General features: G+C 40.0%; 1 pseudogene; it reads left to right on the forward strand.

Annotated features, from left to right (window-relative positions):
* Nucleotides 1–22,290: 22,290 nt before the first annotated feature.
* On the forward strand, nt 22,291–22,392 carry LOC148564287 (small nucleolar RNA R71; annotated as a pseudogene).
* Nucleotides 22,393–23,390: the final 998 nt, after the last annotated feature.

The following is a 23,390-nucleotide window of genomic DNA, read 5'->3' on the forward strand; positions in this document are numbered from 1 at the left end:
CATGGTGCAGCAAAATTGCTAGTATTCCGGTCTTCCACAGGAAGAACCTACTGAGTTTCTGGCGTAGTTCTTGCAAATTGCTGACACAGTGCATGACAAAGAGGTAGATCAGGATGTATACAGACTATTACTGTTTCCGTTTGCTGTAAAAGATCAAGCTAAGAGGTGGTTAAATAACCAACCCACAGCAAGCATATGAACATGGAAACAGTTATCACACAAATTCCTTAATCAATATTTCCCTCCAAAAAGGATGACACAGCTAAGGCTGGACATCCAAGGCTTTAAACAAGAGGATGATGAATCCCTCTATAATGCCTGGGAGAGGTACAGAGGGATGCTAAGGAAAAACACACAAACTCATAGTAAAGTCCAGAAATATGAATTTTGCCTAGAAACTAATAAAAATATACTAAAAACTAACTAAAACATGCTAAAAATAACATGAAATTACCTCCAAAAAGCGTATAAAATATCCGCTCATCAATCTTGAGACGCATTCTAGGCTAAATTCTATAAAAAGTACTTTTCCAATTCAATTAGGACGGCTAAGGAGCTTGAACTATTGCAAATGAGGCAGGGTCAGATAAGAACTTTCTCGGAACTGGTGAATAAGAGTAGGGTGGCTGAAAGCGGCATTGGAGAAGGGAGGCCACAGAGTACCCTTTCAGCAAAATCAACGGAGGAATTTTGAACCTAGGGGACGACGGTCTTTTAAGCATAGAGGTTATGTTCCTCAACAACCACAAGGCTAGAACAAATTTCGGATGCTCAATGCCAATAATCATCAAGGAAGAAGGTTTGTGAAGCAGCCTCAGAATGAAATGACTTGCAACAGGTGTGGAAGTTACCATTCGAGGACTCTGTGCATGGCTGGACTGGGCTTATGTTATTTCTGTGGTGGTGCTGGGCATTTTTCTTGGTACTGTCTAGAGAAGAAGAAGCATGATGCTGGGAGAACTCAGCAACAAGGACGGGTATTTACTATGTCGTCTGAAGGCACTAAGAGATCGGATATACTGATCAAAGGTAACGACGAAATTGTTAGTAGAATTTTGATAGCCTTGTTTGATATTGGAACATCGCTCTCATTTCTAGCATTTGAGAAAGCTAGTGAATTAGGATTGAAAATAACTATGTTGGCCTATGATTTAGAAGTACATACCCCTACCACTGAAACTGTTGTGACTAGATTTGGCTGTCAACAATTTCTGTTCCGAATTAAACATCAAAATTTCATCCATGATCTAATCTATTTGCTGATGATAGGCCTCGATCTAATTATGGGATTGGATTAGTTATCAAAGAATCATGTTCTGCTCGACTAGTCTGAAAGATCATTGCATTTTATGTCAGAAGGCTCAGAAGGACCAGTGGTGGTAAAGGGATACTGTGAACTCCGTTATAGTAAACTGTAGTGGAAGTGAATGTCAGGGTCTTCTGCTCTTGGTTGTAAGTATATCGGGCAAGAAGCAAAGTTTAAATCAGATTTCGGTTGTAAATAAGTTTCCTGAAGTATTCCTAGAAGACATTCCTGAATTCTCTCCTTCTCAAGAAATCGAGTTTGTGATTGAGTTGGTTCCTGGAAGAAGACCAATCTCGATTGCCCCTTACCGAATATTGCCGTTGGAGCTGGCTGAACTTAATGCTCAGCTGGAGGAATTAATGAGCAAAGACTTCATCCGACTAAGTGTTTCTTCGTAGGGGAGCGCCGGTGATACTGGTGAAGAAAAAGGATGGAAGTATACAGCTGTGCATGGATTATAGACAATTAAACAAAGTCACAGTGAAGAACAAATATCCGTTGCCAAGAATCGATGACTTGATTGACCAATTGTAGGGAGCTGGGGTATTTTCTACGATTGACTTGAGGGGCGAAGACATTCTGAAAACTGCTTTTAGAACCCGCTACGACCACTATAAATGCACGGTAATGTTGTTTGGCTTAACCAATGGCGTTGTTTATTGACTACATGAACCATATCTTCCATATCTTCTTGGAAAAATTCATCGTCGTCTTCATCGATGATATCTTAATTTACTCTAAGACTGAAAAAGAACATGTGAGACACTTACAAATCGTGCTACAGATTCTGAAGGAAAAGAAGTTGTACGCTAAACTTTCTAAGTGCAAATTCTGGAAGAGTGAGGTGAAATTTCTGGGACATGTAGTGAGTCAGCAAGGAATAGCTCTGGATCCTGCTAGGGTTGAGGCTGTAATGGTTTGGGGGCGACAACCTCAGTGACAGAAATCAGCAGCTTCCTAGGTTTTGCAGGCTATTATCGAGGGTTTAACAAAGGCTTTTCAAAACTTGTATTGCCTTTGACTAGGCCAACCAGAAAAGACAAGCCGTTTGTCTGGACGGCAAAATGCGAGGAGAGTTTTCAAACTCTGAAGCAGAAACTAACTATTGCACCTGTACTTGTGTTACCTGAGCCTAATGAGCCTTCTGATTTATATTGTGACGCGCAATTGAAAGGCCTGTGGTGTATGCTGATGCAACACCGTAATGTCATGGCATATGCTTCTTGACAATTGAGACCGCACGAAACGAACTATCCAACTCATGATCTAGAACTCGCTGCGGTTGAGTTTGCTCTGAATGTGACAGAAATCAGCAGCTTTCTAGGTTTTACGGGCTATTACCGAAGGTTAAACAAAGCTTTTCAAAACTTGTATTGCCTTTGACTAAGCAAACCAGAAAGGATAAGCCGTTTGTCTGGACGGCAAAATGCGAGGAAAGTTTTCAAACTCTGAAGCAAAAACTAACTATTGCACCTGTACTTGTGTTACCTGAGCCTAATAAGCCTTCTGATTTATATTGTGACGTGTCATTGAAAGGCCTGTGGTGTATGCTGATGCAACACCGTAATGTCGTGGCATGTGCTGCTTGACAATTGAGACCGCACGAAATGAACTATCCAACTCATTATATAGAACTCGCTGCGGTTGAGTTTGCTCTGAAGTCTAAAAGCATTATCTGTATGGAGTCAAGTTTCAAGTTTTCTCTGATAACAAGAGTTTGAGATATCTTTTCAATCAAAAGGAACTGAATATACACCAGAGGAGGTGGATAGAGCTGCTGAAAATTATGACTTTGAATTAAATTACCATTTAGAAAAAACTAACGCTATGGCTGATGCTTTAAGCTGGAAATCATCATATGTCGCATAGATGATGCTCGAAGAGGAAAGGTTGCTGAGGCAGTTTGAAGATTTAAATTTGGGCGTAAGGGAAGTAGTAGGTAAAGTATATTTGAGTCAGTTGCACATCTCGAGTGACTTTATGGCTGAGATTTAGAAAGCTCAGCTGAAGGATTAAGAGATGTGGAAAATGTTACAAAGAGTTGAACAGAAGAAACCTGAAGAGATCACCCAAGATAGAGAAGGAGTGTAGATGTATAAAGGGAGGATCTGTGTCCAATATATGGATGACTTAAGGCAAAATGTGTTGATAGAAATTCACTGGAGTAAGTTCTCGATCCATCTACGAAGTACCAAAATGTATGATGACCTGAAGATGATGTTTTGGTGATCAAGAATGAAGAATGATGTAGCGTTGCATGTTTCTAAGTGCCTAAACTGCCAGAAAGTTAAAATTGAACACCAGAGACCATCCGGAACCCTTCAATTGTTAGAAATTTCACAATAGAAGTGGGAAAGCATCGCAATGGATTTCGTGTCAGGTTTGCCGAGGAGTTGGGCTAGATTTGACGCTGTTTAGGTGATTGTGGATCGACTGACAAAGTCAGCTCACTTTCTGCCCATTCGAATGAATTATACCTTGGAGGAGCTAGCACGCTTGTACATCAAGGAAATTGTAAGGCTTCATGGTGTGCCTTCCACCATAATCCCTGACAGAGATCCTCGTTTCACTTTAAGATTCTAGGAGTTTCTTGGTGCGCGAAATTAGAACTCGCACAACTTAACCGGCAAGTGCACCAGGTCATCCAAGTAATACCTCAGGTGAGTGAGAGTCGATCCCATGAGGATTGTTAGACTTAGCAAGCCATGGTCGTCTTGTTGGACTTAGTCAAGCAAACAGTAAAAAGAGTTGTATTGTTGTAAACGCATAAACAAGTGAACAAGAAAATAAAGAAAGCAATTAAAGGGTTTGGTGTAAACCAATGATGCGAAATCGATTACGGTTCCAGAGATGTTACTTTTTCCGGATTAAAATGTCTTACTAACTATTTTAACAATGAATAATTCATTCTATGGCTAACCATAAGTGATTCAACCCTAATTTCTTAGCGATTTAATCTCCTCTAATCCTCATCAAACGCCACTCTTGTGGTCACTCACTTCCGATTAGAGTGTTAAGTTCAGAAAACTAGTTTAACGCCACAAAAAACCCTAATTACCCAAAGCTAACAAGATTCTATGTCACATATCCCAATTAGTTCGTGTAATTAGAAATTTAGGAGGAATTTGTTTTCAAGCTGTAGTTCAAGCGAGATAACTCTCTCGAGAATCACAAGAGCTCAAGTAGAAAGGGAACACACTCTCATTCCACCCAGTTCATAAGATTAAGAATGAAAACAATCCTTAGAATTGAATTAAAATATTAATTAAAATAGAATAATAATTGTTCTAATCCATAGAAATAAACAGAGCTCCTAATCTTAACCAAGAGGTTTAGTTACTCATAACTTACAGAGAAAACAGGATTCTAAAAAGTGCAGAAGGAAGAAGATCGTAAACGTAAGTGATCTTTTCCTTTAAATACTAACCTAATAATAAATGATATACCTAAAAGATATTATTTGTAAATAGAAATTACAAAAAGAAAATAAAAAAAATTAATAAGTGCTAAATCCACTTGGAGGCCCAAAGAGGTGTGAAATGGGCTGCTGCTAACGTTCAACTTCAGGAATGGGTGTGAGATGCCAGGGAAGAGTACAACGTTGCTGGCCTATGCCCACCTGCTGGCACCAAACTCCAGGTGGGCGTTTAGCGCCCAGGGAGGGTGTTGCTAGCATTTTCCTTTCTTGCTCCAGACTCCTCCAAACTGCGCCAAATTTCACCTAAAACCATAAAAACAGAAGAAAAACTCAAAGTAGCATCCAAAGGTGATTTTTGCACTAAAATCAAGTAAAATTAAATAAAATCTAACTCAAAACAATATAAAAATAACTATAAAAAGGGTATAAGATGCCCATGCATCATTTTTCAGAGAGCGTTTGTTACTCAATTGAGCTTAAGTACAACGTATCATCCTCAAAATGATGGCCAATCGGAGAGGCCCATTCAAACCCTAGAAGATATATTAAAGGCTAGTGTTCTAGACCAACTAGTTAGCTGGGATTGGTATATGCCATTAGTAGAGTTTGTGTGCAATAACAGTTACCATGCGAGCATTAAAATAGCTCTGTATGAGGCTCTGTATGGGAGAAAGTGTCAATCTTCCCTATGTTGGTATGAAGCAGGAGAATCAAGTTTGTTGGGGCCTGAGTTAGTAGCTAGAACCACTAAATAGATTAAGAAAATCTGAAGTAAAATGCCTACTGCTCAAAGCCACCAGATTTGCTACGCTGATCAAAGATGGAAACCTTTAGAATTTAATAAAGGGGATCATGTATTCCTGAAGGTTATCCCAACAACAGAAGTGGGTAGAGTGATGACTGCGCATCATGTTATATTTTTCTATGCTTTTTCATATCAAAATTTAATTCATTTTGTTTAATTAATGAGTATTTTTGTTCTTAAGTTGTATATTGCTTTGATTTCTTTGAATTGTTTAACTTTATAGAAAATGGTGGAAAAAGAAGCAAAAAACACAAAAGAAGCAAAGGAAGCTGGCGTGCCACTTGGTGCTCTGGGCGTGGCACTCCAGGCTTATGAAACAGAAAGGGTGCTCAACACTACACAATGGGCGTGGCACGCCAATTATATTTTTCAGAGAGAAGGGATGAAGTCTCATCACTTTGGGCATGCCACATGGTGCTATGGGCGTGCCACGCCAAGTTTGTGAAACCAACTCTCATCAATGGGCATGCCACTTGGCGCTATGGGCATGACACACCAAGTTTGTGAAGCCAAGATCTCAAAGAGGGCATGCTACTTGGTGTTTTCGGCGTGGCACGCCAGGCTTGAGTTCCAGAGAAGTGATTTTGAGCCCCACTATGGGCGTTGCACGCCAAGCATTGGCGCTGCATGCCGGGGCATATGCCAGCTTGACCTCTTCCCATTCAAATGAAGATATCTTGAGCTATACAACTTCAAATAAGATTATTTTAGTACCATTAGAAAGTAAACATCAAGAGCTTTCTAACTATATATAACACTTTATGATGGACAATGGAATTAGGGAAGATATTGACCCTGAAAACACAAGGAGCACAACACGTTCCTGCAGAGTTACCAGCCTGACCTCTTCATCTTAAAAGGAACATAACTTAAGTTACAAAGGACCAAATCATGTGATTTTGATGATGCTTGAAATCGGACATCAAGTGCTTTCCAACGATATATAACACTCTATCGTGGACGTTAAATATAGAGGTGAAAAAAGACTATTGTTTTAGCATTGCAAACCTGGGCATGGCACGCCAGCTTGAGAGTGTGGCATGCCAGCTCGAGCGCGTGGCATGCCAGTTCTAATGGCCAGAGAGGAAGATTTAGTACATCATTGAAGGCGTGTCACGCCAAGAATGGGCGTGGCATGCCAGTTTTACAACACAGGGGTCGTGGCACGCCAAGAATGGGCGTGGCACGCCGCGGTATTTGACAGACTGATCTCTTCATCTTCAAATGGGATTAACCTGAGCTACAGAGGTCCAAATGAGTTGATTCCAGTGGAGTTAGAAAGCTAACATTTAGGGCTTTCTAAAAATATGTAATACTTTATAGTGAACATTGTATTTGTTGCCCAAACAACTCCATACTTTCAACGTTGCAAAGTGTGTCACAATCCAAAGAGCAAATTCTATTGGGTGTGGCACTTGAAACCACACGCCAACTTCTCGTAGCAGCCCCCAACCTTCAACCAAGCCCACTCCAACTCTTATTCAAGCCACAATTGTCAACCAATTAAGGCCTGACGTGGCAGAAATTGGCTAATTAAGAATTGATATAAGTTGTGCGTTGCAAGTATAGTTCTTAACCAACCAGAAATCCGCTTATCAATTTAGAAAGGTTGTCACAAAAATTAAAATTTAAAATACTGGGAGTATGAATCCCAGGTCGTCTCCCAACGAGTTGTAGAAAGGTGTGCTATTTTATTAATCAGATATTTTTAGAAAGAGTTTGAGTTGAATAAACAGGAAATTAAATTGGGAAAATTAAGTAATTTAATTAAAAGCCTTGACTGGGAGTAGATTAGTTGGAAGCCCTATTCTTGTTGCAGTACTCTCAAGATTAATTGATAATTGAAGGTCGTTCTGTTTAGTTATCCCTTACTAAATAAGGGAAAGTCAAACAAGTTGGAGTGATGTTTCTACTCACAAGTCCCAATCCGCTTACTTGGAAGGATTGGCGTTAGTGACTAGAGAGCCATCCAACAATAAACCCAATTACAATTTCTCCTTTGAACATTCCAACTCAAGGGTTCCTTTCAATCAACTCCCCATCAAGTCAGGGAACTACTCGCTCATTGTGAATGTAGAACTCATAACATAGGAAAGGGAATTAAAGAAAGACATGATAAATAAAACTCAAGGAAATCAATTAAAAATAAAAGTAACTCTTGTATTAATAAATTCTAAAATAATCCAATAGTAAAATTGTGTAAATTAAAGGACATGGAAGAGTAAAGCCAATTAAAGAAAATGAACTAGAATGACAAAGTCTTGATGAGATAATAACTCTTCTCAATATCTCAATGCAAAGAGCAATCAAAATAAAAATCCTAAGAACTATGAATGTTTTGAGAGAAAACCTAGAGGAGGAGTAAAACTAGATCTAAAAACTAAAAGCTGTGTAGAATGAATGTTGTTTTTGGTTTCTACATGTTCTCTGGCTCTAGTCTGCTTTTCCGGGCCGAAAACTGGGTCGAAACAGGGCCCAAAATCACCCCCAGCGAATTCTGCAGATTATGCAGATCGCGCATGTCACGCGATCGCGTCATTCATGTGGACGCGTCATGCGGCGTTTTGCTTTGCCATGCGGGAGCGTCGTCCACGCCTCCGCGTCACTTGTGCTATTCCAATCCGCGCGGTCGAGTGAGCCATGCGACTGTGTCACTGCGATTTCCTCTCTTCTGCGCGGTTGCATGAGCCATGCGGCCGCGTCACTTCTCGCTGGTCATCTCCTTAATTTCTTGTGTTCCTTCCATTTTTTGAAAGCTTCCTTTCCAATCTCCAACTCATTCATGCCCTGTAAAGCCTGAAACACTTAACACACAGATCACGACATCGAATGGAATAAAGGAGAATTAAAATACATAATTAAAAGTCTCTAGGAAGCAAGTTTTCAATTATGTAATAATTTTAGGAAGGAAATATAAATGCATGCTAATCATATGAATAAGTGGGTAAAAATCATGATAAAACCACGCAATTAAACACATTACAAACCATAAAATAGTGGTTTATCAAGGCCACAAGAAGCATCTAGAATAGTTCAATTTTCATTTCATTGTAATTTGCTTTTAATTTCATTTAAGTTTGTAATTTAAGAGAGCTTATATAAAGGCCTTAGTTTCTTAGAAATGATAACAACTTTTGCTAGGGAGGGGTCTTCGGACTCCCTCTTCTCACCCACACTTCTCTCCTCTTCCACTTTCTTACTTGTAAATATTTTAGTTATAAATCACTAACTCTTTCCATTAGGAAAGAGAGCTCTATTATTTTTCAATGGATTAGATTGTTTTTATTCTTCTTCTTCTCTTCATCTCTCTTTGATTTAATTGAAGGATTTTTGTTCTTCATGTTGGCATTCAATTATCTTGGAAAAGAGATTGAATGTATTTGGGTTTTATGTGAACCTTGGAAGAGGAATCATAAAACCATGCTTGAAATTCCTTCTCACACTTGAGTAGACATGGGTTTTGGGTTGGATATTGTGACATTTAATCTACCCACTACTTTGATCTATGAGGATGTGTGGTATAATTGGGAAACAAGCTTCATCTCCTCTCATGGGCAACTAGACCAAGGAATTGGCTATTCATCAAGATTATGGAGATTGAGTTACCAAGGAATTGGGACTCAATCACTCATGATTGCTAGGAGATCATTGAGTTGCATGATTGAAGATGAGATGAAATCAATAAATCCGGAGAATGCAATATCTCTTGATCCCAATGTTTTTCTTATCTTTCTTTCTTTTATTTACTTTATGGTTATTTACACTTTCTGCACTTTAAATTTCCAGCACTTTACTTTCTTTTACTTTACTTTCCTTGCCATTTACTTTCTTGCACTTTATTGCTTTCCTTTACTTTTATGTCATTTACATTTTCTTATTGCTCATCATCCAATTATAATATTCTAACTAGGCTAATCAATCAACTTTTGCTTGCTTAATCCGTTAATCTCTGTGGGATTCGACCCCACTCCTAGTGGGTTATTACTTGACGATATTTGGTGCACTTGCCAAAGAACAGATTCATGTTATATGGTGAGTGAAATCCGGTCATCAAGTTTTATGGTGCCGTTGCTGGGGATTAATTGTGATTGACAAACTACCGGTCGGTTGATTACCTAGATTAGACATTTTTCTTTTGTTTTTGTTCGTTTGATCTCTTTTGTTTCTTTATTTTCTCTTGCTAACTAACTGTTTGTGATATTTCCTCACTAAGAATCCCTCATTTGTGACAAGGGGGATTCCAATTTCTTTTGGTGATTGTTGTGTTATACAGAGATTTTGCAAGAAAGAATGGATTATCCATCATATTTTGGTCAGTCAAATTTCACAGGAAACTTTCCACCACCATAAAATAATTCATGTTATTATACTCATGGTGGGTGGGAGTATCAAAAACTTGAAATGGGGTGCTTCCCAGGGCCACAAAATGGTCCATATTTTGATGAGTGTAATCACTACTCATGCTGTGGCTGAAAAGATCAAAATCAAAGAGATTTCACTCATTCATACCTCATTCATCAAGAGCCATCACATCTTAATTATCCAAATTTTACATGTCCAAATTCTTCATCACTTGAGCATGCCTCAACACAAATTTCCTTTCCAAATTCATACAATTCATTTCATAATCCACAAATTTATTCCACTACACACAAGATTCTTTTCATAGTCCACAAAACTCATTCCATCACCCACAAAGCTCATACCACTCCCAAAATATGCAACCACAAAACAACAAATTCCATCCACAAGCCAACTCTAACCAACCTACACAACCTTCATTAGACACCCAAAGATTCTCCAGGATTGAAGCCCTCCTTGAAAGCATGAGAAAGAATATAAAAATCATTATAGAAGGGGGAGAGAGGATGGAAACTAGTATGGAGGATTTCATCCAATAGTCTAAAAAATTTAGAGAGGAACAAGATATCACTTTCAAGAACATTTAAGTGCATATTGACCAATTTGTGGGTGAAAAGGAGGAATTTGAAAAACAAGAAAAAGAGGCACCCATACCAAGTGAGATTCCTATGAAGAAGGAGGAGGTTGTGAGAGTATATAAGCCCAAAGCTCCATACCCACAGAGGCTACTAAGGGTGACAAAGGAACATGCAAACTCACTCCCAAAGAATGCAATGCAAGACCTTAAAGAAGAAAGAGAGGAAGTCAATAAAGAAAATCCACACTCCAATGAAACAGAGAGTTTCATAAAAGGTGAGTTCATTAAACCACCAATTCAAGAAACTCTTGACGAAAAAGACACTCCAACCAGCAGACAACAACCAAGTCTTGAAAGAAAAGAAATGAAGGCAATCAAAAAAAGCACTGAAAAGCGGATGGTGACCAATGAAAGAAGGACCATATCCATGAAGAAGAAAAGGTCAACCAAAAGTAATCCCAACCCTACCTCAACAAGCAAGTTCACTCAAGCTAACAACAAAAGAAAGCTTGCTGGGAGGCACTCAAAACAGGGGACATTAGCTGGCTCCTCTTTCCTCTTGAGGTCATTCCTCTTAACAAACTGGAAGAAGAGGAAGAAAGTCATGAACAACATGTCAATCTAATGACATTAAAAGAGTGCTTGTTGGGAGGCTGTTGAGCGGATAATTTATATGCTTTTTGGCATTGTTTTTAAGTAGTTTTTAGTATGATTTAGTTAGTTTTTAGTATATTTTTATTCATTTTTACATAAAAATTACATTTCTGGAATTTACTATGAGTTTGTATGTTTTTCTGTGATTTCAGGTATTTTCTAGCTGAAATTGAGGGACTTGAGCAAAAATCTGATTCAGAGGCTGAAGAAGGACTGTAGATGCTGTTGGATTATGACCTCTCTGCACTCAAAGTGGATTTTCTGGAGCTACCGAAACCCAATTGGTGTACTCTCAATTGCGTTGAAAAGTAGACATCCAGGGCTTTCCAGCAATATATAATAGTCCATACTTTTCCCGGGTTTTGATGATGCAAACTGGCGTTCAAACGCCAACTTCCTGCCCTATTCTGAAGTTAAACGCCAGAAGCAGGTTGCAAATCAGAGTTAAACGCCAGAAACAGGCTACAACCTGGCATTTAACTCCAAGAAGAGTCTCTACACATGAAAGCTCAATGCTCAGCCCAAGCACACATCAAGTGGGCCCGGAAATGGATTTCTGCATTATTTACTTATCTTATGTAACCCTAGCTACTAGTTTAGTATAAAAACTACTTTTATTGATTTATTTCACATCTTTTGGATAATTTTATGTTCAGAGATCACGTTTAGGGGGCTGGCCATTCGGCCATGCCTTGACCACTTTCACTTATGTATTTTTCAACGGTGGAGTTTCTACACCCCATAGATTAAGGTGTGGAGCTCTGCTGTTCCTCATGAATTAATGCAAAGTACTATTATTTTTCTATTCAAGTCAAGCTTATTCTTATTCCAAGATATTCACTCGCACTTCAACCTGATGAATGTGATGATCCGTGACACTCATCATCATTCTCACCTATGAACGCGTGCCTGACAACCACTTCCGTTCTATCTGTAATTACTTGAGTGTGTATCTCTTAGCCTCTTGGTTCACGATCAGAGTCTTCGTGATATAAGCTAGAATCAATTGGCGGCCATTCCTGAGATCCGGAAAGTCTAAACCTTGTCTGTGGTATTCCGAGTAGGATCTGGGATGGGATGACTGTGACGAGCTTCAAACTCACGAGTGCTGGGCGTAGCGACAGACGCAAAAGGATCAGCGGATCCTATTCCAGCATGAGTGAGAACCGACAGATGATTAGCCGTGCGGTGACAGCGCACTTTGACCATTTTTATTGAGAGAACGGATGGTAGCCATTGACAACGGTGATCCCCCAACATACAACTTGCCATGGAAAGGAGTGTGAATGATTGAATGAAGGCAGTAGGAAAGCAGAGATTCAGAAGGAGCAAAGCATCTCTATACGCTTATCTGAAATTCTCACCAATGAATTACATAAGTATTTCTATCTTATTTTATATTTTATTTATATTTTAATTATCAAAATCCCATAACCCTTTGAATCTGCCTGATTGAGATTTGCAACATGACCATAGCTTGCTTTAAGCCGACAATCTCACGTAAGGTTTATTACTTGGACGACCCAGTGCACTTGCTGGTTAGTTGTGCGGAGTTGTGAAAAGGAGTTGAGATTATAATCGTGCGCACCAAGTTGTTGGCGCCGTTGAGATCACAATTTCGTTCACCAGAGGCAACTCAACCGTAGGTAATATTTTCTTTTCTTGCTTAGTTTACTTTCAATAATTTGGCATATGATTGCATTCTAAGTTTGGTGTTGCCATACAACAATTTGATTTTCAATCTTCACTGGGTACTTGCATCATTCTAAAATGAAAGTGTCACACTAAGTTTGGTGTTGCCACTTATTTTTCATGCTATGTACCATGCACACACCACTTATTAATGCAATCATATTGTCTCTGTTTTCTTTCTTGTGCCTTATGGTATCTTTAATTTTGCTTGCTTAAGCACATGCATTACTCACATTTCATTGTTTAAGACACTCATAATCTATCATAAACCCTATCACCACTGTTTTATTTGTTGCTTGAGAACAAGCAATAATTCGATGTTTGGTGTGGGAAGGGGAAGAATAGGAGGAAAAGGACAACAATAATGAAGATGAACTACAAGGTGGTAAAGTTCCTTTTTCCTCTTACTTATTTCCAGCATTTTAAATTGCATGATTGTCTTCTATTTTCTTTGTATGCATGTGTGATTACTCCTTGTGAATAAGCATAGATTGATATTTGATTTGTAACATGTTGCTATGATATCATGATTATCATCTTGAATTTTACTTGCACCCAATATCTCTAAGAATGCAACAAAGGAATCATTCTTTTGAAAGGAAAATGTTGAAGAATTTTATAAATCTTGGGGCAAGTGAAAGATTAAGAGGAGTGAAGGTTCTGATTGTATGATTGTGTATTGAGGTTGCTTGTTTGTGAAAACTTGCATGGGAGCTCATAGACAGGAAAGGAAGTTTAGAGAGGTATTATGGAAATTCTCAAAAATCTATTGATCAAGAAGTAGCAACAAAAGGAAACAAAAGAAAAATAAATAAAAAACAAAGAACAAGGTCCAAGGCTCTGAGCATCAATTACTAGGAAGAAAAAGAAAGAAACAAGTACTCAAAGAGATTGTCCTAGTTAAATGCTTGTGGTGGATTTGTGTCAAAGAGAGAGGCTTGAGCAAGTAAATCCTAAGGGGTGCTTCAACACCTAATACCTTTGACTAACTGGTTTGGGAGTATTGATTGAAAGCTTATCTTAAAAAGCCGCTTGAGACATGACACCAAGAGTTGAGGCCAAGATACAAAAAGAAAAGAAAAATGCTAGAAAATAATGCTGCTTCAAAGGTGACAATCTATAAAGAGACTTCCATAATATCATTTGAATGAAAGTCCTAAGATCTAAGACTTCCAAAATGTAAGGACTAATGATCACTGGAATCCTTGCATAAGCATATAAATTGGAGTTTACCCCACTGTCACTTAATCACTTCACCCACTAAGGCATCATAAGCAATTCTTCAATACATTCCAATTAAGAGAATTCTGTGTGCATAGTTCTTTTCTTGCTTGGGGACAAGCAAGATTTAAGTTTGGTGTTGTGATTACTGCATATCATGTTATGTTTTTCTATGCTTTTTCATATCAAAATTTAATTCATTTTGCTTAATTATTGAGTATTTTTGTGCTTAAGTTGTACATTGCTTTGATTTCTTTGAATTGTTTAACTTTGTAGAAAATGGTGGAAAAAGAAGCAAAAAGCACAAAAGAAGCAAAGGAAGCTGGCGTGCCACTTGGTGCTCTGGGCATGGCACGCCAGGCTTATGAAACAAAAAGGGTGCTCAACAATACACAATGGGCGTGGCACACCAAGCATGGGCGTGGTACGCCAATTATATTTTTCAGAGAGAAGGGAGGAAGTTACATCACTATGGGCGTGCCACTTGGTGCTATGGACGTGGCATGCTAAGTTTGTGAAGGCAACTTTCAACAATCGGTGTGCCACTTGGTGCTATGGGCGTGCCACACCAAGTTTGTAAAGCCAAGATCTTAAAGAAGGTGTGCCACTTGGTGTTTTGGGCGTGGCACGCCAGGCTTGAGTTCCAGAGAAGTGATTTTGAGCCCCACTATGGGCGTGGCACGCCGGGGCATATGCCAGCTTGACCTCTTTCCATTCAAATGAAAATATCTTGAGCTACACACTCCAAATGGGGGTGATTCTAGTGCCATTATAAAGTAGACATCCAGAGCTTTCCAACCATATATAACACTTTATAATGGACACTGGAATTGAGGAAGATATTGACCCCGAAAACACAAGGAGCACAACACGTCCCTGTAGAGTTACCAGCCTGACCTCTTCATCTTCAAAGGAACATAACTTGAGTTATAATGGTTTGAATGATGTGATTTTGGTGGCGCTGGAAAGCTGACATCAAGAGCTTTCCAACGATATATAACACTTTATAGTGGACGTTAAATATGAAGGTGAACAAAGACCATTATTTCACCATTGCAAACCTGGGCATGGCACGCCAGTTCTAATGGCCAGAGAGGAAGATTTAGTGCATCATTGAAGGTGTGGCATGCCAAGAATGGGCGTGGCACGCCGGGGTATTTGACAGATTGACCTTTTCATCTTTAAATGAGCATAACTTGAGCTACAGAGGTCCAAATGAGTTGATTCCAGTGGTGTTAGAAAGCTAGCATCCAGGGCTTTCTAAAAATATATAATACCTTATAGTGGATATTCAATTTGAGTCCCAAACAACTCCATAGTTTCAATGCTGCAAAGTGGGTCTTAATCCAAAGAGCGAATTTTATTGGGCGTTACACTTGAACCCACACGCCAACTTCTCCTTGCAGCCCCCAACCTTCAACCAAGCCCACTCCAACTCTTATTCAAGCCACAATTGTCAACCAATTAAGGCCACAAGAAGCATTTAGAATAGTTCAAAGGGCGTTAGTGGTGTTAACGTTAAGTGAAAATGTGGGGTCGAGAACGTTAGTGACAATCACCTTTTTTACTAACGTTCCTAACCCAAAATGGTCCACGTTAACTTCAACGTTAGTGGCACTAACGTGACCACTAACGTTGCCTCTTGGCCCTTCGCAAATGTTACTGGGGTTTACCTTTCCCAATAATGTTGAGAGTACCGCTTTCTCCCTACGTTAGAGTTCACATTAGTATATTTAACGTGACCTTTAACGTAGGCTTGCCAAATCTTCGAGAGCGTTAGTGATACCTACCTTTTTCACTAACGCTCCAAAACGCCCCTTTTCCATGTTAGTGCCTCACGTTAATTACATTAACGTGACCACTAACGTGGTGTTGATTGCCATCTCCAACGTTAGTGACAAAGGTGAGTGTCACTAACATTGGCTCATTATCCCTTTCCTCCACGTTAGCTTCCACGTTAATGTAATTAACGTGGTAACTAACGTGGCTCATGGTGGCTTAGTATAACGTTAGTGACAAAAGTGAGTGTCACTAACGTTAGCGATTCCTTGCTCCTTCCACGTTAGAGTTCACGTTAACTGAGTTAACGTGGCTCTTAACGTGGCCAATTGCCCTTTTTGGAGTGTTAGTGGCACTCACTTTTACCACTAACGCTTGGAGCTTCCTTTTCCTCCACGTTAACTACCACGTTAATGTAATTAACGTGGTATTTAACGTGGGCTATGATGGCTTCGAAGATGTTATTGGCGATCACTTTTCTCATTAACGTTGCAAGCTAGCTCCCATTCCACGTTAGTGGTCACGTTAGTTAGACTAACGTGGCTACTAGCGTGGCTTTTTCTTGCCTCCTTTGTCCTGAAATCAAGCAAATAAAGTGCATCAAAGCTCTAATCCAAGTTATGAGTCAAGCATCATCCAATTTGTCATTAAATTCATGCATAATTCTCATGAAATCATATAAAATTCACAATGTTTGCTTGAATCAAGATGTAAGTGAAATTCTACCCAAAACTTGCTTATTTCCTAAGAAAATTCATGAAACTACCCTAAAACAGTAAAGAAAAGGTCAGTGAAACTGGCCGAAATGCCCTGGCATCACAACGCCAAACTTAAAGCTTGCTTGTCCCTAAGCAAGTACTGAAATATGAGAATGATGAATGAAATGAAATGAGGAATGAATCATTATTGTGGAAGTCATGTCCTTGGTTTTATGGGGTTTCATGCATAGCAACTTAGGTTCATTCCTTTACTGGATTTCAGACCTTTATGATGCCCTGGAATACTCACTTGATTCCACCCTTTGAGACTTTTATTTGTTGATCCCTTTGTCTTTTCAAGGTTCATTGCATCCTTAGGCTAAGTGTTCTGTGAGGGGGCGACTCTTTAAAATAAGCTTTCAGCCAACACTCCCGAACCAGTTGGTTCAAGGTGCTAGGTGTTGAAACACCCCTAAGGACTTACTTCCTCAAGTCTCTCTCCCCCATACATGCACACTACAGGCACATGGTTTGTTATTTTCTTTCCTTGAGGCCTTGGTGTCCAGCACCTCTTTAGGTTACTAAATGTTCTGTAGCAAGGTTGCTCTTGATAGTGGATTTTCAGTTGATAATCCCGGGTTAGTTAACCCAAGTTACCAAGTGATGAAGCACTCCTAAGAACTTATTCATCCAAGTAGATCCTTGGTACAAGAGCACCACAGACACATCCCTCAAGATTCAAGCCCTTGGTGCCTAGCCTTATTTCTTATTACTTTTCTTTCTTTTTCAACTCTTATTGTTCTTTTCTTTTTTTTCTTATTAGGATCTTGTTATTTAGCTGGTCTCATGGGGTGTGTTTCAAGCATATGACTTCAGGACAGATAGTTGCCTTCCTACCTTGTTGGTGAACCAACTTAGCTAATCTATTACCACACCACAAACTTAGGAACTTACTCCACAATATGAACCTCACTCTGGTCTTTCATAGCATACATTCTCTTTTTATTCGATTCAAAAGGATAAGCATACAAGTAAGCAAGGTGAAGACGCAGCAGTGACATTAGACTAGCAAGCATAGACCTAAGCAATGACAACTTAAAGACAGAATTTAAAATCCTAAACTACCATGGAAACATGTTCTATTTCATACATGATTTTCCTTATTTAAAGCTTTAAAAAGATGGAACAAAGAGGGAACTCCACCACCTTATACTCATGGGGGTGCTCATATTCTCCCTCTTGTTTGTCCCCTTTGTGTTTTTCTTGAGTGCTTGAACTCCCACTTTCCTTGCCTTTTCCAATCAACTTTTTTCAGAAGCCAGCATCTTCCATCTTCTTTTTCAATGTTTCCTTCTGCTGTTTCACCTTCCTTTCCTCTTGTTCTGTTAGCTCTTTTTGGGCTTCATCATACCTAGGGATTATAGAGTGCAGATTATGCATATGACCAGACATATAGTTCAACTTGGCTTGAGTGTTTATGTTGAACTCCTCCCTATGTAGTTGCCGTCCTTCATTCAGTACGCTGAACTCATTGAATGCCTTCGTCTGAGCTACCTGTCGTTGGTTGAGTTCCTGAAGGCGTTTGTCTTGATGCTCTTGCCTTTCAGTCACTTGATTGATGGCTTGAGTGAGCTGGGAGTAATGTTCCATTTGCTGTTTCTGCCACTCCCCTTGTTAATTCATCCAATTAGAAAGCAGTTCTTCTTGACGATCCATCCTTTGGGCTTGAATATGCAGTTGTTGTTCTTGTCCCTCCATGTAACTCTTTGTTATCTCCTCAATGGCTCCGTGAATGTGATTCAAGTTGATGTTGGTTGGATCATAGTACTCTTCTTGCTGGTATTCTTCTTGATGAGATTCTTCTCGGTGAGGTCCCTCTTGTGCTGTTCTTTTTCCTATTTGAGGCCTTCTTTGTTGTTGGGCGGGTGCCACATAAGTTATTCGCTGTAGCGTGACTGACCTTCCAGGGTTCACCCAACTTGGATTGCTGTCCTCGAAGACTACCTTGGCTTTCGTACGCAGTCTAAGGACGGTGCTGAGGTACCAAAGTCTAGCACCTGGATCATTCTTCTCGGCTGACTCTTGAATCCCCTCAGCTATAATCTCGTGCACATTGATGCCTCCACCCTTTATTAAGCAATGTACCATAGTAGCTCGAGTAGTGTTAACCTCCGAATTGTTCGCGGCTGGGAGGATAGATCTCCTCACGAGCTCAAACCATCCTTTGGCTTCCGGGATGAGGTCTCCTCTCCTGATGAATCGGGGTCTCCTATCCGAATACCTTTCCCAGTCAGATCCTATAACGCACATGTCGTTCACAATTTCTTGAAGTTCATCATTGTCGGGGCCATTACTTATTCTCACATGATAACTGGGCTCATCAAAATGTGGCAATTTCAGCTGAAGAGTCCTTGTTATGGCATTGGGGCTGAAGTCCACCTCTGTTGCTCTCATATAACTTTTGAAAGTGGGGGCCTTGGTTTTGTCTTCTCTGACCACATTTGCATAGAACTCTTTGATGAGGTTTGCATTTATCTTTGCTTCTGGGTTCGTGAGCCTTAGCCAACCCCTTTGTTCAATCTTCTCTCGAATCTGTGGGCACTCATCCTCATTGAACTGGAATGTTAACTCAGGCAATATCTTTTTGAGCTTTATCCGTTCAAATTCGAGTTCATGGAATACAGTTTTGAATCTCCCTTCATCAAAAGGGATGCTCTCCACCGGTTCCTTCCTCTTTTGCCTCTTGGAGCTTGATGATGCCATGAGTGACTTTTTGAGATGTGAAGGGGTTGAAGGGTGTGGATAGATGGTGAAATTCGGCCGGATTAGGATAGGATATAGTTAAGGGAGTGAGTGAGAGTGTTCTTGATGGGGTAAGAGGTATTGGGTGCCAAAAGTTAGAAGTACAAAAAATGAGAATTTGGGATGTGGAAGGGAGTGTGGAATACATACCACTTATATAGAGAAGTGGTGAGTGAATGAAAGGTGTGGATTGATGGAGTGGGTGTGTGATGAACGGATGGGGTTTAGCATGGGATGAGCACAAGGATCATCAACTTTATGATAGGGTTGGTTTAATTTCCAAGCGTGTTCTTCTTCCAATGTTGCATGGCAACATTTCCCAATGCATTCCCCTTTGAGACATGTGTATAGTACTTCTCCTTTTGTGGTGGCCGAATCCTCCTTCTTCAATTGTCCCATTAATTCTCCTATAAATAAAGGGATGTGATTAATGAATTTGTGGAAAATGGTGGCAAAATTTAAAAGAAAAAAAAGAGTAACTACTTTTTAAAATTTTTTTGTTGTTAACTGACTAAGTGATATTCATAAGTACAAACCAACTGACTAATTGATTGTCCATGTACGCAACATTAGTGACACCAAACTTAGTTTGTGGCCATGTGGAGTAAAAGGAATTGTTCAAGGTTCTAAGAGTGACATGATATGAATTACATTCATGTTCTCTTAGTGTGCCTTGAACACCAAACTTGTTCTTCACTATATGTTGCATAAAAGGATTCATTCAAGTATATGTCAGAGTTGATTTGGACTTCATGAACCTTGCATTATTAACTACTTTTAAAAGCATATAAAACATGGGTTGCCTCCCATGAAGCGCTTCTTTAGCGTCACTAGCTTAACGTTCTGCGCTTTGTCAGGGTGGTTGGTAATGCTTCAGATCTTCCCCTCTTGCAGTAAACCTATATCCATTGGCTTCATCAAGGATCTCTACATGTTCTAGGGAGATGACTTTGTTGATGGTGAAAACCTTAGGTAGCTGAGATAGGATGGTGGGGAGATGAGGTGGGATATCTAGGAAGTAAGCTGAGATCACTTTATCCCCTGGAGAGAAATACTCTGTAGGGATCTTCTTGTTCCTCCACCCCCTTGGTGCCTTCTTCTTTGTTCCTTTTGATGTTGCCCTGCTCTTTGTAACCTCTTCTTTCAAGGAAATTTTATTGCTGGTCTCATATGACTCTGGTGGTTTAGGTTCCTCCTGATTTTCCTTGAGCTGTGACAGCTGCTGATTATCTTGTTCATCAACCAAAGGAATTCCCTGTGATTCAATGCTTGTTTCTTCCACCAATGCTTTGTCGTGCTCTTTCCTTGGTTCCTTGCTTTCCTGATCTGCTTCTTGTGAGTGTTTGAAGACATTGAATGCGAGTTGTTCGTCATGTATCCTCAATATTAGCTCTCCTCGCTCCACATCTATGAGTGCTCTGGCTGTAGCTAGGAATGGTCTTCCCAATATGATTGGGTGAAGGTGACTCTCTTCCATTTCCAATATGACAAAGTCTGTAGGAAGGAAGTAGTTCCCAACCTTTACCAACACGTTTTCAACCACTTCCACTGCTTGTTTTTGAGTTTTATCGGCCAGCCTGATGACTACGTCTGTGGGCATTAGCTCATTAATCTGCAGCTTCTTCATAAGGGATAAAGGCATTAAGTTGATGCTTGCTCCCAGGTCACAGAGTCTTTTGTCAAACATTGTTTCTCCTATGGCACAGGGGATGTGAAAACTCCCTGGGTCCTTTCTTTTTGTAGGCAACTCTGGTTGAATGAGAGCACTGCACTCCTTATTCATCACTATTGTTTGCCCTCCCTTGAGTGAGCTTTTCCTGGTCAGCAACTCTTTCATATACTTAATGTATGAGGGCATTTGTTGGAGAGCCTTGATGAATGGTATGTTCACATGGAGAGATGCAAATATGTCAAGGAACTTTGAGTATATTCTCTTTTCTACACCACCCTTGAGTCTTTGGGGAAAAGGTGCATAGAGCCTCAGTAGCTCCTTCTGTGTAAGCTTGGTTTCTTGGTGATCCTCTTCCTGTTTCTCTGCTGATGTATCTCCAGGTTGTTCTAATGGTTTGTTCGGCTCTTCCTCAGTCCCCTTTTCACTTGTGGTGACCATCTTGCAATCTTCCCATCTTACTTTCTTTGCTTCACCTCTCGAGTTTTTCTCTGTGTCACTTGGAAAGCTATCAGTGGTTTGGGAATCTTCTCAGAGAGGTATCCCACTTGAAATTCTAGCTTCTGAATGGTGTCTCCCTGGTTTTTGAGATTAGCTCGCACCTCCTCTTTGAACACCTTGTTATCTTGGATTTCCTTACATATGCCTTCAAGTAGAGTCTCAATCCTTGATAGTCTTTCTTCTGATGATGGTGAGTTGAGATTGGAGGGATGAGAAGGGACATTTTGGCTTTGGTATGGATATTGAGGCGTGTTGTTAGGTGGGTGTTGATATGATCTCTGTGTGGAATGTTGGTGAGCTGCATTGTTGTTGGGGTTGTGGCGTCTCTGATCTTGGCCTTGGTCTTGTTGATTTCTCCACCCAAAGTTTGGGTGGTTCCTCTAACCAGGATTGTGAGTCTTGGATTATGGGTCATGGTTCTGCCTAGGTGGATTTCCAATGTAGTTGGCTTGTTCCTAATTACCCTCTACTTCTTCATTCACTCCTTCTTGAGTTGCTGTTGAGGTGGTGATTACTGCTACTTGACTCCTCTCCATCTTCTTGGTAAGGTCAGCCAGCTGCTTGGTGATCATCTTGTTTTGAGCTAGCAGTGCATCCACATTGTTTAGCTTCATTACTCCTCTAATGTTGCCCCTTTCAGAAGCATAGAAGTAGTCATTCTCAGCTACAGTCTCAATGACATCTATGGCTTCTTCAATGGTCTTCTTCTTGTTCATAGATCCCCCGAATGAGTGGTCTACTGCCTTCTTTGATTCATAAGAAAGACCTTCATAGAAAATGTGTAACTGCACCCATTCATTGAACATATCTGACGGGCACCTTCTTGTCAGATCCTTAAACCTCTCCCATGCTTCATAGAGAGTCTCACCATCCTGTTGCTTGAAAGTTTGAACCTCAGCTCTTAACCTGTTGATTCTTTGAGGAGGATAGAATCTCGCCAAGAATTTGTTCACCACATCTTCCCAGGTTGTTAAGCTCTCCTTCGGGAAGGATTCCAGCCATTTAGATGCTTTGTCCTTGAGTGAGAAGGGGAATAGAAGTAGTCTATAGGTGTCAGGATGAACACCATTAGACTTCACAGTATCACATATCCTCAGAAAGGTGGTTAGATGTTGATTGGGATCTTCTTGAACACTTCCCCCGAATGAACAGTTGTTCTAAATAAGGGTGATGAGCTATGGCTTTAGTTCAAAGTTGTTGGCATGTATGGTTGGCTTTTGGATGCTACTTCCACAGTTTCCTGGGTTTGGATTGATGTAGGATCCTAGAACTCTTCTCTCTTGCCCAGCATGATGCACTGGGCCTTCTCTGCCATGGTTGTGAGCCTCTTCTTCATGATGGTTCTCCATATTCTCATCCATGTCTGGTTCAAAATACATGATGACATGTCATCATATCATGTTTTTCTATGCTTTTTCTTTGGTTTCAATAGGTTTTATGCACTTTCTTGAGCCATAAGCAAGCCAATTGGGTAGATTTTCATGCTTCCTTTGATTTAATCAACCATGTATGAATTCATGCTATTTCATGAGGTTTCATGCTATAATTGTCACATATTATGAAAGAATGAATATCTCATGATTTTGAGCATAGATTTGATGTGTTTGGTTGATTAATGATAGGTGAAGAAAGCTTGGAGAAAGGTTGAAGCAAGAAGGAATGGCTAGGAGGAAGAGAGGACGAAAAGTTTGAGCAAAAGTTAGCCTCAAACTTTTGCACAAACTTTTGGGTGAAAAGTTAGCCCCAACGTTAGCCCCTAACTTTTGGGCTAACGTTGGCACATGCAAAACTCTCCCTGGGCACCAAAAGTTTGCGCCAACGTTAGCCCCTAACTTTTGGGCTAACGTTGGCACATGAAAATCACCCCTGGGAGCAAAATGTTTGCGCCAACGTTAGCCTCTAACTT

Source organism: Arachis ipaensis, chromosome B5 (assembly GCF_059453495.1).
Source record: "Arachis ipaensis isolate K30076 ecotype BB chromosome B5, ASM5945349v1, whole genome shotgun sequence".
Lineage (NCBI taxonomy): Eukaryota > Viridiplantae > Streptophyta > Magnoliopsida > Fabales > Fabaceae > Arachis > Arachis ipaensis.